General features: G+C 35.9%; 1 long non-coding RNA gene across 1 annotated transcript; it reads right to left on the bottom strand.

Annotated features, from left to right (window-relative positions):
* Window positions 1–5574: 5574 nt before the first annotated feature.
* Window positions 5575–9878, bottom strand: LOC135156791 (uncharacterized). The gene is made up of 3 exons (XR_010295822.1): window positions 9768–9878; window positions 8005–8115; window positions 5575–6128 (listed from the first exon to the last, which is right to left on the bottom strand). It is a non-coding gene; the product is annotated as an uncharacterized LOC135156791 (long non-coding RNA).
* Between the last annotated feature and the right edge of the window lie 5985 nt (window positions 9879–15863).

Raw genomic sequence — 15863 nt, forward strand, 5'->3', positions numbered from 1 at the left:
AAAGTTGTAGAATATGATATATCTTTAATTTCCCCTAATTTTACAGTGCTTATTGAGTTATTTGTATTTGTATTTTCCACCTGTCCAAAATCTTGTCATCCAAATCATTATTTTTTAGTATTAGATATTATCTGGTATTCTGGTTGCCATGGCAATAGCTTCAGATGTTATTTATACATTTTGCATCAAACATATCGATGTTTAGCACACAAAGATTAGGGGAAATGCAAGAAAAATCAGATTCTACAGTCCCTTTTTTAATCAAAACTGATACTAAATGATCTGTTGCTATGGCAACAGGCCATTTTGAATATTGATATTTATTGTTGAATTCAAGTATTACCAAGGCAACATCAATGTTTATCATTCTAATTTAGTTCATGCAGAACACTGACTGTATTATTTTCCCCTAAATTAATTGAGTAGGTCAGACCTTACGTATGCACATTAAGTTAATATTCATTGTATCTTTCACCTGTTTTTAACCTTATCATCCACTTTTTTAAAAAATTAGATGTTATTTGGTTGCCATGGCAATGGCTTAAGATGTTATATTTATAAAATTTAGTCACAAACATATCTCGATTAGTACCTTGAAATTAGGGAAAATGGAATGATGATCTTACTGTACATGTATTTTACATTTTTATCAATATTTTTACTTTTCTAGAGGGAAATAAGATGTTGCCATGGCAACAGGTCCTTTGCAAAATTGTTTATTTTTAAATTTAATTCAAGCTTTACCAAGGTAACATTAATTTTTATCTTTATAAAGAACTCCTGCAGAACACTTTCTGTATTTTTTGTTCAAATGAGGGGGTCAAATCTTAAGCATACAGATTAAGTTAATTCCACTTGTATTTTCCACCTGTCCATTGTCTTGTCAAACATGTTATTTTTGTAAATTAGATGTTATTTGGTTGCCATGGCAATGGCTTGAGATGTAATTTACACATTTAGCAACCAAAATATCTTCGATAAGCACTGTAAAGTTAGGGGAAATTAAAGATAAATCATATTCTACAACGTTTTTTTAATCAAAATTTTTACTTTTCTGGGGAAAAACAAGCCGTTGCCATGGCAACGGACCAATTGGAACTTTCTTGATGATCTTGAATATTTCTAAATTTCATATGTATTCAATTGGGAGCCTGAAAATTATCATTTTGGTCATCTATATCATGTTTATTTACCATTTACATGGGAATGCATGTTATTTTGGAGAAATTAATCCGTTGCCATGGCAACGGCCGAAAATGGCATTTATAAATTTACCTCCCATCTTTAAAATAAATCTTACGGCATATACTAATACTTGTGAAAGTTTCATGCTTTAGTCATAATTTGCACAATTGTTCGGCTAATCCGCTCTACTAATAGGCGTATCCCGTCACAAGCCTCGGCTTTTAGGGTATACGCCTTCTTCTTTATACCAAACATGTACATATTTATATTCCTCATAACAATTTTATTTTTGTATGAACTAATGTTTATGAAAAATGTTTTGAAATGGAAGAAAATAAATGTTTATTTGAATTGAATTGAATTGAAAAAGAAACGAGTATAAAGTTAAATATGCGTTATGTAGGCCTAATTGATGAAAAGTAATAAAATTGAACTTACCACTATAATTAAAACGAACGAAACGGTGCATGACCATCGAATAAATGCCGAGAACGATATATGCCTATAATGATCGTGCGAGTGAATAGCAAACGATTCGATAGCCGAATAGCTTAACACTTGACTTTTTACTAGTCAAATATTTATCATCAGAAGGCGGATTGCAAATACGGCGCAAAATAAACTCTTTTATCGAAAGAGTCTGACCAAAAAGTGTAACATTTAAGAAACAACGCAGCAATGTTCGTGATGTCAAGTAATAAATTTTACCGACATAGGTTAAGATCAAGCTTAAGCCAGGCGCCTAACAGGGACCCTACATGTATGAATTTTTCCTACGAATCCTGGCATTAAACTTGACCTCACAAGCCATCTCTATAAAATTCCTAGTTTCACAAATATCACGAAATGATATTGCTGTATTGTTCCCCATGCAATTGACTCGCGCAGATTTTTGTTCATTTTCGTGCTGGTTTTTCCTAGTCTACGAGCCGAGATTCTATCGAAACCGTGTGTAGATATTCGGGGCATGCATTCCAAACCTGAAAGAAAGAAGAAACAATGTTAAGATATCCATTGGCTTTGAAAATGGCTTTGAGCGTTAGATCTAAATAATGGCATGAAATTAATGGATAGTCATTTTCGCCCGATCTTACCTATCAAACCCCTCTTTGTCCGATTTTGTCGTAAACTTTCAACAACAACAAAAAAAACATGTTACTGTTAGTAGAACTCTCTTGCTGCTAGTCTGATTAATGATAATCATTTTCTCTTCGTATTTGTTCGCCTAAAGCCCAAGCCTCTATCCCTATCTAGAATTCATGGTAATTAATTAAATAAGTATCAAGCTTTTATTGGATTACGTGCATGGGACTTTGGTTTCATTCAAAATCAAAAAATTCATACGAATTCACTACAATGTTGGAGTCGAATATAAAGCTATTTACACATGGCATAGACCTAATTTATCAAAACTAGTAAAAGTAAACTTACCATTATAAATAAAACGAACGAAACCGTGCAAGATCATTGACTAAACGCCGAAATCAATATAGAATAGCGAATGAACGATTCGATAGCCGAATAGCTTTAGATTTTTTTTACCAGTCAACCTTCAGAAGGCAGAATGCTCATAACGATTGCAGATAAAAAGACGCAACATCAACCGCTTTTTCGAAAGTCTCGAATGAGAACATCACTAGCGTTTATGTAACAACGCAGCAATCTTCGTGATGTGAAGTAATACATTTTACCGACAAAGGTTAAGATCAAGCTTAAGCCAGGCGCCTAACCGGGACCCTATAATGTATGACTTTCTCCTACAAATCCTGGCATTAAACTTAACCTCACAACCCACATCAGTAAAATTCATAGTTTCATAAATATCATGAAGTGATATTGCTACATTGCTCCTTTTGTCAATTGTCTCTCCTGTATTTATAATCAGATCGTAAAAATAAACTTGAATTGAAGTGAAGAAGATAATCGACACTTGGCAGAATTTTTTCCATTTTCGTGCGGGTTTTTCCAATTACAGTCTCAAGTCCAAAGTCTTCCGTATCAATCTGTCTACATATTTTGGGCATTCCAAACCTGAAACATAAACAAGAAACGATGTTAATGAAATTCGTTGGCTTTGATAATGATGATAAAAATATAAAGCTACACATAGTTCTCATTAATGTAACAGCCATTTTAGCACATTGATCCTCTCATTAGATCTATTTCACGAGATATTAAATAACCCTATAATCTTGCCATCTTTGATAATGTTAGACCTATATTTGTTGCATCGTTGCTAAGATTATTTTGCTTTTCTACTTTTTACTGTTTCAGTTCGGTGTATGAACATAACTTTAGACCTTTTCTGACGCAAGACAATCTCATGTATTGGTAGGCTGATATGTAATTGCAGTGAACTATCAATAGACCTATGTTTCTGCTAGTCTGATGATTATCATTTTTCCCTTACGGTATTTTTTTTGTCTCAATACTCCTTCCTATCTAGAATCTACTGTTATTTGAGTGAATACCATGAAATGTCATTATACGTGTATTACGTGTATGGGACTTTGTGGTTCCGCTAAAAAAATATTGTCGAAACAAAATGACACAATCCATTTACTGCAATGTAAGAATTGAATAATAAAATGTAAAGCTACAAATAGATCTCATTAATGTGGTAACAAAGCATTGTCAAACAATAGACTATGCTCATTAGATCTAAGATGCGAAACTGAATGAATGGTAATTCCATTTCACCAGATAACTATAATCTCCATCTTTCAATCCTTTGTGATGTTAGGTCGATATTTCCTACGAGCTAGATAGAAAATATGACACGAAATTCATTGTCCTGTTCACTTGACAACAATCATTAAATCACTATCATGATAAAATCGTCGTTAAGATCTTTACTTTTCTACTTTTTAATGTTTAAGCGAGGAGTATTAACAGAAGTAGACCTATTCTGATGATGCAAGATAGTCAAAGACCGTTATCATTCTGTCTTTCGTAAACATCATTGGCCCCTTTCCTATTTAGGACAGTTAATTAACGATATCTATATTACCGTAGGTGTGGGATCGTTATCTCTTCAACATGTTCAATATTGCCACACAAGAATTACGACAGTTATATCCACATTTATCATATTTGTAAGATAAGATATCCCAAGATGTTGAATGCTACTCTATTTTCATCCACTTTTTGTCTTAACATATATTGGTTCTTTTCGACTCAGTATAGCTACACTACCATCTCACAATATTCTTCATGAGCCATCTAGTCGCACTCATTCTAGAGTGGAGGAATGATTGTCCACGGGCTTAGAAACTATGTGACCGAGTGCTGAATCCAAATATTTTTCGTATGATAATCAGACTAGTAAAATAAAAAATAAATGATTATATAATAATCAAACCTGTTAACTGCAAAAATAATAACAAAATCATTGGAATTCAACTCACCTTGTTCAAGCGTACGAACGGAACGAACGGATATTTCGATAAGGACAACGTGATGTCCCGATGCGAAAATGATTTACGTCTGAATTATCGATTATCGATAATAAATATAATAGTAATAGTCATTTATATAGCGCCAACTATTTAGATCAGAGGCGCCCTATTACTATTACCCCGGCTTTAGCTTGAGCTGCCGTTTCCAGCGCTCTGCATTCTAGAAATTAATCCTGCCGGGTACCCATTCACCTCACCTGGGTCGAGTGCAGCTCAATTTGGGTAAATTTCTTGCTGAAGGAAAACACGCCATGGCTGGGATTCGATTCCACGACCTTTTGATTGAAAGACGAGAGTCTGAACCTCTAGACCACGGCGCCCCCACTCTCATTTAAGGTGATTACGTCTGCCGAATCTTGGCGTTGGAAATCATCTTAACTGTTTCGAAAAGAATCAGGGGCCGGTTTCATAAAGAGTTTCAACCGGTGTAACTTTGCCATTATAGCAAGTATCATGGTAACCTTAATTCTGATTAGCTGCTGCCATGGTAGTTGCCATAATGACAAAGCTACAACAGTTGTAACTCTTTATGAAACGGGCCCCAGAAGTAAACGAACGATTCGAGATTTGTCGGGGGAAAAAGCCTTACAACCTTTTTTTTTTTTTTAAGTTGTAAAGCTTTCGGCAAACAAACATTGTTTTCAAAATAATTTGATTACCCGCAGGTGACAACACAGCAATCTTCTTGATATGGCTACTTAAATTTTTAGGCTTAATTTCAGGCGCCTACAAAGGGGAGGGGTCCTATCAAGCCTACATAACTTACTCTACGATCCTGGCAATAAACCTAAACTTACGACCCATCTCAATAAATTTCAAAGTTTCATTAAGATCATTAAGTGATATTGATGTATTGGTCTGCGGGTAAAAGGACTCACTCATACAGGAACCTTTGTTCAGTCTCAGCATTCCCATCCGTTCTCGCCGACAATCCATGTCCAAATTAACATCACCACAAAAACAAATTTCCATTTCAAGATCCAGTGAAAAAGTCTCTTTCCAAAGGTCCACAAACATGTCTGTCAGCAAATATTCACCAAATTATTGAGTTCAAATCGACAGATGAAGGGTAGAACAACCGACCAGAGACCTATCAACGAACCTCGCGTGAGATTCGGATTAGTCTTGGCGAAGTTCTCCAGTGAAAATAATATCTCTCAGGCAAAAGATAAGTGAAGAGTTTTTTTTGTCGAATGAAGATAAAGCTAAGCGATTCAGCATCTCAAGCCCTTGATAGTATTAAATCTCAGTAAATATATAGTTTAGCTAACTGCTGTAAAAAGTCTTCTGAAGCACATTGAGACACTGTCGGCTTTCCTGAAGCGAAATTTTGCCTCTCATGCAGACACCCTAACAGAGATGGATTTGGGCTAGGAGTGTGTAGTTGAGATTGTAGTCGGGTTCAAAATAAGCAGAAACAAAGTTCTTTGTAGGAATGTCGCTTGTATTCACTTTTACTCCTTAATTCCTCAATTCCAATGAAAACTGTAAACAAGAACATAGTAAAATGCAATTACTTTATCTAATAAAAGACTAAAAGTAATGTATGGTGTAAAGGTCCTAAATATTTGTTACCCATAATACCAAAATGATTAGATTAAGTGGCACTTACACGAAATCATATGCAGCCGAAATGGTAATAAGGCTAAATTAAACCTAGACTTATTGGCATTAGGCAGAGTGGTAATAGACTAATCGGGTGTTAGACCCATGATATGTTGTAGACCAAATTGTGATTAATCACATATCGAACAAAATAAATAGACAAACTATCCACAATTAATTATCATTTAATTGTATAAAGACCATTTCCACATCAACGTTGGTAAAATTCCAGTTGCAATATTATGAAGATTTTTTTTTTTTTTTTTTTTTTTTGGGGGGGGGGTTACAAGTTGGCACTCTGGAGAACTAATTCATCCCTGGTTACATAGGGCCTTTTTCATTCAAACAATCTTAAAATGTGTCATTATTAATAGTCATTCTAAACCTAGAATAATTCTGTGTAAACTTTTTGATATTGTTTTTATCCCATGTTCCATAATAAAGACACAACAAACACATACACCCACAACCCCCACACACGTTTGGTGATTTTCAAATCATCACTTTTGCAACCAACATGACCAAGATCAGTAAAAAAGAAAAAAAAATTATAACTAGGATAAAGGACACTCTGGTGTTTCACCAATTAATAGCCCCATCCCCATCCCGGAGATTTTAGCTTTTTGTCTTCTCTATCTACCTGTCAAAATATGGTCCTCATTTTTGTTCCTATTCTCGATTGTCTTAAAGCCAGGCAAAAGCTTTGATGAATGACCAATAATGGGATGAGGATTCTTTTTTAAGATGAAAATCTTCAAATCTGAGATATGTAGCGCCCTCTCTCAGCGATGCTTTTAGTTTCCTTTGTAAAAAACCCTAACAATCATTCGAGCAGTTATCTCACACAGTTAGTAGTTGAATATAAAAAAAGTTATAGAAAAGGGTCATCTGAAATTTTCAGCCGATTTCATGCTCTGGAATAGGTTTAATATAAAAAACGAAAAAAGTAGATATTTTATTTTTATCGGGCAGCTAATCAAGATAGAATTTGATATAAAGTTGCAAAATTTATAATCATGAATTAGAAAAGTGACAACAGCATTTTCATGGGGGTGGGGGTATTTGCCAAAGCTAAAGAGAATTCTTGATGCTCAATAAGGGGCGGATCTAGCTTTTTTCCAAGAGGTGGTTTGAAAAGACAAGCAAAAAAAGAGGGACTTCACTAAAAAATGAAGGTCATTTTGGTACCAAGAAATTTGACGATCCAAAATGAAAAAATAGGGATTTTGCTACCAAATGAAGGTCATTTTGGTACCGAAACATTATTTTCCACAAAAAAGTTCACCATAAGATGAAGGTAATGTGGGTTTGGCTTCAGAGTGTAGGTCATTACTTTATTTTACTTGCCAGCCCAGCGAGATGGGTTAAGATCAGCCCCCCCCCCCCCCCAGACATGCAGATATCTGTCCTCACAAAATGTAGCTAAACTTTAAAATTCAATATTTTGTCTTCATTATTTGTTATCTGATCTTTGATGAAATTTTCAGCATTTTGCTCGGTGGACTTTACTCTATTCAGACATAATCATTTTCAGTCCGGAGTACCGCCCCCCCCCCCCTCCTTTAACAGCAGCATGAGGGTACGCCCTTCAGAGTCAGTATAACACAATCTCTATGGTTGGGGATAAAACATTTCATCTCATCATCATTACTCCGATAAACTTGGATTTGTTTATAATAACAAGAACGAACAGACGGACATGACCCCAAAACATGTTTATCTATAATAGGTCAGAGGTCAAAATAAAGGTACTTACTTCAGGGTGACTGTCATGATCAATCTTAACTTCTGTCTTTCTTTGACGAAACTGTCAACCTTTTCAACGTCGATTCCCCTCTCTGTGTTTCTCGAGATTACTGATTTGAATCTGCAGAAATTGGAGGGAGGAAAGTTAGAAAAATATAACTTACTTGCTTATCACTTAACATGCTAATACATCCTTATAAAATAAAGACAATGATCATAAATTTTATAGACTATCAGCGTCATTTAAAAATACGTAACGGCGATGATGATGATGGGGATGAGGACAAGGATGACGATGATGATGAAGACCATAAAGCCCTCACTCACCTATGCATGCCAAATTCCATTGAAAATATTTTGGGGGCTTCTCAATGGGGAGGGGGCGGGCGGGGGGGGGGGGGCAAGGACCGGAAGTGAATACCATTTTGGCACTTCTCCCCCCTCCCCCACTTGAAATAGAATTGAAACCCCTCAGGCTTAAGATAAAAATTGTACCCCTAAATTAAAGATAAATTTGGTGCCCTCCCATCCCCGAGTTCACAACTAATTTGGCAGCCCTTACTTTCGCGTCAAATCTCCCCCTCCACGCCCTTTCCCCGGATACGCGCATGATTTAGGGTATGTCGAAATAAAGGTAATCCGAATAAAAATATAGTTTTATTCTAAAGTCCAGTAATTTTCTAAAATCCTGATTGTGACAGTTACTGCATGAAATTCAGCAAGCTATATCACGTCATTCCAATCTTTATCCTCGGCAGCCCGGATATATTTTTGTTCTTTCTTTTTAACTTCATTTTGAATTTCAGCTTTTTCTCCTAGCCCATTCTCATTCTTTTTACCTTCATTTCATATCTTCATGTTTATTTCTGCCTCTCTTCTATTTTCCTCTTCCTACACCCTTTCACGTCCTATTTTGTCATCCCTGTATTTCTTTTTGCACTCGTTTAGTATCATTCCGGGTGTGATTTGTTCATTCTCACATGTTCTCTCCTTCCCTCTGACTTTTCTTTCCTTTCCCCTTATCCTAATTTTTGTTTTATTTTCACGGCAAAGTTTGCCAAGAAGTAGTCTTGAGGACACCATGATGATGTCTTTTTAAAATAATTTGACATACTTCTATATGTCAAATTATTTTAAAAAGACATCATCATGGAGTCCTCAAGACTAACCAAGTAGGGGATAAGGGACTGCCCCCCCCCCCCTGTTACGCCACTGGACATGCGTGGTACTAATAAGGTTTAGTTCTTTGATATTCAATATTTAATACTCAATCATCTTAATAGTTGCTCTAAAATGGGATCATTTTTGTACCCCGTTTCTCTAAAAAGTATAAAGGTGTTTGAATAAACACATTTCATATTGCCATATTACGTTGCTGTTCCTTGCTCTGTGAATTAACCAGATTCAGTGACACATTAATTTTGCTCCTGCGACAATTGCTGCAGCTACAGTCTTAATATCTCAGAACTTAGGGTCAGAGTTAGAATCGAAATGGATTTTTTTTGGTTTAGAATAACTAAAGTAAGGATTAAGGTTTATTTAATTTTGGAGAATAGGTTTTATGTTTGGCTCAATGTGTGAATTTTCCATCGGAGCAATTGTCGCCGCGGCATGAAATGTCATGGAACCAACTGCACAACATCTCAGCAACTGCTCGCTGAAAGCATGGTCCACACACAATCTTATACGAACTCGTGGCTTTTTTAAAAACACTAAAGAAGCAATTTTGGGGGTTATGAAATAAGCAATATTAGGCTCAAATATATAACTAACCTGTTTCATCCCTATTCAGCTTCTTCAGATACAAACTATCATCGGATGCAATTTCTGTGAGAAGATTTTTCTCCGCAAACAACGAAAAGCGTTTCGTCGCTGAAACCACCATCTTGCTACTCCACCATCTAGCCTATGTTATTTTATACACTGTATGATATGTCAGGCAATAGGTGCAACACACACACCCACACACAAAGACCTATTCAGCGAAATTGAATGGCATCCATGCATGGTCAAGCCTATAGTCTTTGGCTTCAGACAATTTTTACATGAAGTGAATCTATGGTATAAAAGAACTTATTCAAAGCAAAATTCATAACGGAGTGTATCGAACAGAATGTTACTAAATATTACAACGCCGTTATGAATCGATTTTGCATTTTAAAACAAAGAAGTTTGCGTGATTTCAAGATTTTAATTGATTAATTTACTGAATCCTGATTTGCTACCCATATCGCTTGTAAAGAAATAGTCATGCAGAGCTGCATTCCATGTTTCCCGTCACTTCTCTATTGTACCATCCCAATGCAAACATAAGGGTTCAGTCATAATGATATGTTTCTGATTCATGACTTAGTTCACATTGCTCTAAACAATGGTGTAGATCCGTGATGTCATACTTTTCAAGTGGGAGATGAAACATATAGATCACCCCCCCCCCCCACCCGAATAAATAGATTAACCGCTCGAATTTACGCTTTATGATTTTATCTCTTCCACAATAATGTTGATAGACCAGGGGCCCGGTTCTTAAAAGACTAGCAACTGTTGTAACTTTGCCATAATGGCAACTACCCCGGGCAACTATAATGGTTACAAGGCTCAGCAGCCAATCATAACCGTGGTTTCCATGGTAGCTGCCATAATGGCAAAGGTAAAGGATAAGTCCACCCCAACAAAAAGTTGATTTGATTAAAAAGAGAAACATGCATCAAGCATAATACTGAAAATTTCATCAAAATCGGATGTAAAATAAGAAAGTTAAAAATCAGTTATATGCACATCCTGGCTGGTATGCAAATGAGGAGACTATGACATCGTCCACTCACTATTTCTTTTATATTTTATTATATGAAATATGAAATGTGAAATATTCTAATTTTCTCCTCATTGTCAAGTAATACGATTAATTCCACCCTGAACATGTGGAATTAGCATTGTTTAATACTTTATGGTTCAAGTTGGTCCTTATTGTCAAATCTATAAAAAAATGAAATATTGTATAATTCAAACAATAAAAAGCAAAAGAAATAGTGAGTGATGGACATCATCGACTGGGTCACCTAGTTGTGCATAGCACTGTTTTGTGAAAAATAAGCGAAACTTTAAAATGTCATAACTTTATTGTTTTACATGAAATTTTCAGCACTATGCTAGTTTGATTTTTCTCTAGTTATTAAAGTCAGCAATTTCCTGGGGTGGACTTGACCTTTAAAACAGTTGCAAGTCCTTTATGAAACGGGCCCCTGAAGGTTAACAATTCTCGCTACCCCAAATAGGAACAAAAATTCTGTAATGCGCGAGACGAGATAATTTTCACTCCGTCGGGTCGTCATCACCACTTCCGGTTCAGAGTCATGCTCGCGCGAGGTTCGCGGCACTGAGTTTTCCACCACGCTGAAATCGATGCCAATCAGCGTAATATGTACAAATTATAATACTTTTTATTTAATTTGGTCAGTTTTGATTCCATTTGAATTATAAATAAAAATAAAAAATACATTTCACGTGAAAATAATTTTTATTTATGTTTTTATTTGGTTATAAAAAAAGTAAACAAAAAATGAATATCTTAAAATTTTGCATTTAGCGACCGGCCTGACATCACGATCGTATTCGACTAGACGCTAAATATATACTGCATTCATTCCGTTCAATTTTTCGTCGACCACAAAATGGATAAAAAATCAGTTTCGGAACTTAAAAAAATCTTAACTGACAGAGGCATACCGTGCAATGGAAAGCGTCGGGCAGAATTAGTGACTTTAGCAGAAAAGGCCGTTAAACTGTATCGTGAAAGAGAGGGTTGTGATCACGAACTTTCCGAGCGAAAGCGACGTTGTGTTGTTTGTGCATGACGGCACTGTTGATCTGAATGGCAAAACAGTGCATTGGACTTCCGAACAGGAAGTTGTAATACCGAAAAGCTATCCCATAATGCAATGCGCGTTACAGGGATTTTCCCGGATCTCGGCGAAATCGCTATTTGGGGTAGCGAGAATTGAAACAAAGTTATTGAATTCAGATTTTGTAAAAGAGAGATCCTATACCATAAAATATCAATGAAGAAAAATAGGATATGCACTGGCGCATATTTGAGGAAAACGTTACGTGTCTGTGAGGGTGTGTGGGTGTGTGTGTATTAGATCAGATTAACTCAGGCACTGTGGCTGCTTCTATCAAGGTCTGTGCTTGGAGACTAGTCCAGAAATTTTCTGACCCATCACCGAGCTTGATGCAGGTGCGTTACATTCTTTTGTCACAAACAAGATCAAATGTGGTGAGCATTTTTCTTTCTTGAGGATTCCACGGACGAAATGACAAATGGACTTGAAATTCCTGCGCAGTGGCCTAAATTCAATCCGAGAACAAGGGAGGGGAGAGGCGGACGGGGAGGGAGAGGGGGTGAGCTGATAGGTCCAAATATGGGGGTACTAACATTCATGTGTCTATAAAGGAGTATCTAAAATGGATAATCCTGCAAAACTCACTTTTGGTGATGGATTTTGATGTGTATCACGAAATGTGTTTTTCGATAGCTGTTATTGTAAGTACATTCGGGTCTGATGACCACGTGCGAGAGAGTAATTTTTTTGAATTACAAGTTACACCATAGAGCTATTAAGTTAATAGCTCTATGGTTACACTGACTGAATTGTGTCTTACGTCTTACAAGGGGGAGGGGTCTACGTCTATATTAGAGACGGAATGCCTCCATGTCTAATATTGCGAACAAGTGTGAGCAAGCATCAGATGGGATGAACATTTTAGAATATAATCTAATCACTAAATTATGTAAAACAAAATTAGTGCTCAAAGGGCTTTCTTTAATTAAATGAAATAAACTAGAAATTTGACGTGTACAAAGGACACAGATTCCCCCGCTTAACGTGATCAGAAATTAATTCACTATAATTGACCTTGATATCGTGCAGAAACCTACACATACCAATAATTATGTTCATCTGGTCATTATTCACTAAGTTACTATTCAGCTAGAAACCAACTTGCATATATAATGAGCTATGACCTTTGACCTGCGGACTTCGCAATCGAACTTATTTTGCTGCCATCTACCTACACAGACCAGAATTCTTTGAAAACTTGTTGATTATTTCCCAATTTATCATGCAGAAACAAACTTGCATATTTAATGAGCTGTGACCTTTGACCTGCGGACTCCGAATTCGAACTTAGCCTGTATTTAGGTGCCATCTACCTACATGTACATATAATTTTTTTTAAATCTGTTGAATGTTTCATACGTTATCATGCAGAATCCAACTCGCATATTTAATGAGCTATGACCTTTGGCCTGCGAACTCCGAATTCAAACTTAGCCTGTATTTTGGTGTCATCTACCTACGCACAATTTTTTTTTAATCTGTTGAATATTTCATAAGTTATCATGTGGAAACCAACTTGCATATTTCAAAGAGCTGTAACCTTTGACCTGCAGATTCCGAATTCGAACATGGCCTGTATTTTGGTGCCATCTACCTAACACACCAAAAATGTTAAAAATCCATTAAATATTTTACGAGTTATTGGGCGGAAACCAAGTGGGGTCGTACGGAAGGACGGATGGACAGACAGGGGAAACGCTTAATGACCCCTCCAGACTTCGTGTGCGGGGGCATAAAAATACTGAACGAGGGCGCTAGATTCAAAAAATTGAATCCTAACAGCTGTGAAATGCACAAACTTGACTTCTAACGGCTGCAATATACTTTTTTGATACGAGTGAAATATTAGATGATACTCGAGTATAAATCACATTATTGAACCTTTGCTACAGCTTTTGATGGGCTTCAAATGTTTATTATAAGTCGCCTACAAAATGGATAAAATGCTGGGGGACAGTGGCGTACCGTGGGTCACGGCAATGGGGGGGGGGGGGGGCACCAGCAAAAATTTTGAGTCGCTCAGTGTTGCGCTCAATTACCAGGTATAGGCCTATTGACCTTATATAGAGACATTTTAAGGGCTGTGCCATTAAACGGATATGTAATGTATTTTTGACATTTTAAGGACTATTTCTTTTTTTTGAATCCATTAAGAGTATACGTATCTCACCATAGTCATCCAATGCGAGTGCCAAGCGATTGCTTATTTTGTTACAATCACATTCAAACACATGAAGAGCTTTTTGTAGTCATAGTAATCATGATTATCATACGCATCTCAGTAGCGCAAAATGCGAGCTGAAAATATAGGAAATTCAGATCTGAAGAGGGGCATTCTAAGGCTTGTTTGTAGGAATCTACTATGACCATACGTATTTCACTAAACAAATGATGCGAGCGCGAAGCCCGAGCTGAAAATTTTTATATTTACATTAGAAAAAGAGACATTTTAAGGACTGATTTCAGGAATTCATGAAGAGCAGACATATCTCATCAATCCACTAATTCGAACGTAAGCACGAACAGGATTTTTTTTTATATGCAGACCTTAAAATGGGGCTATCACTTTAAGTAGTCATGAAAAGAAGCATATGTCACTACATAAAACAATAATAACTCGAAGTGCGATGATATATATTTGGTGCATATTGACTTGAAAACAGGGTGTTTTGGTACAACATGATTGTACATGTATATCTCGTTAAACAGACAATGCTAATATCAGGAATAATGAACAAATAGGCCCTGAGCACATTATGTTGCATAAAGTTATGATTGAAAAAAATAATTCTTATGTAATATAACACAACATATATAATGTAATATAACATTATAATGTACAATGAATTCTTCTTTCCCACTACGTTTCTTTCTACTCCCTCTTTTTCTCCATTTTCTCCCGTTTTTTTTTTTTTTTTTTTTTTGCCAGCCGATTGGGGGGCACGTGCCCCCCATGCCACCCCCGTAGTTATGCCACTGCTGAGGGATATATTAATATCCTACATGTACTACGTAAATCAATCGTATTGATTTGATCACTGCCATTAATTAATACTAATTAAACAATTTCTTTGAAGCAAGGGTTAGGTATGGCTTAACATATTCATGACATTTATACTAACTCCCCCCGTGTCCCCTGTAAAAGATGTATCGATTGGTTTATGATCAAGTTTACAGCTATATTGAAGCACATTCACGCCTCTTCATTCCTCACTGTTAAAAATAATTTTAACAACACTGCTTACAATTTGAATTACACAGTAGTTGTTTAAAATCTTAAACAACAAAGTTTAAATTCAAATATTTATGCCCTAATTATCAATAATTTAAGCATGGTTGCTTAAGATTCTAAACACTTGTTTAACCTGTTTAAACAACTACTGTGCGATTTAAACAGTAAACAGCGTTGTTTAAATTGGTTTTAACAGTGCTTTTCTTCAACATTTTCACCATCATCCCCATCCTTATCTCCATCGTAATTATTATAATTATGTACAAATATTACCATTTTGCTTGATAAATATAAATGTATTAATCAATTTAATTAGTTTTGATCCATGGAAGTCATTCTTTTCAAGCAATCTGCTTATAATGACAATTATAAGCAGCGAATTGTCGTTAGCCCCAAGTTTTAATCAATCCTAGGCAACATACTGTCTACACAAATATTGATTAAAATCTGCCCAAATTGAGTAATAAAAACTAATAGTAGGGTTAAAAAAAATTGGCTAAATTGGGTAATAATTGCCACGAATATATATATAGATTTTTTACCAACATACATTACCCAACACAGTGGCCAGTACGCTGCCCAACATTTTAAGCGTGAATTTGTTTAGAATGAATTTTTTTAGTCCATTTTTCTTTGATTCATGCCAAAAAAACAGAAACCCATATATTGTAGCCGAACCGACTTTCTCTCCTGACGAGCTGGTTCGTTTCGGCTGCAATATACAACCAGTTGGTG

This window comes from Lytechinus pictus, chromosome 15 (genome assembly GCF_037042905.1).
Source record: "Lytechinus pictus isolate F3 Inbred chromosome 15, Lp3.0, whole genome shotgun sequence".
NCBI classification, from domain to species: domain Eukaryota; kingdom Metazoa; phylum Echinodermata; class Echinoidea; order Temnopleuroida; family Toxopneustidae; genus Lytechinus; species Lytechinus pictus.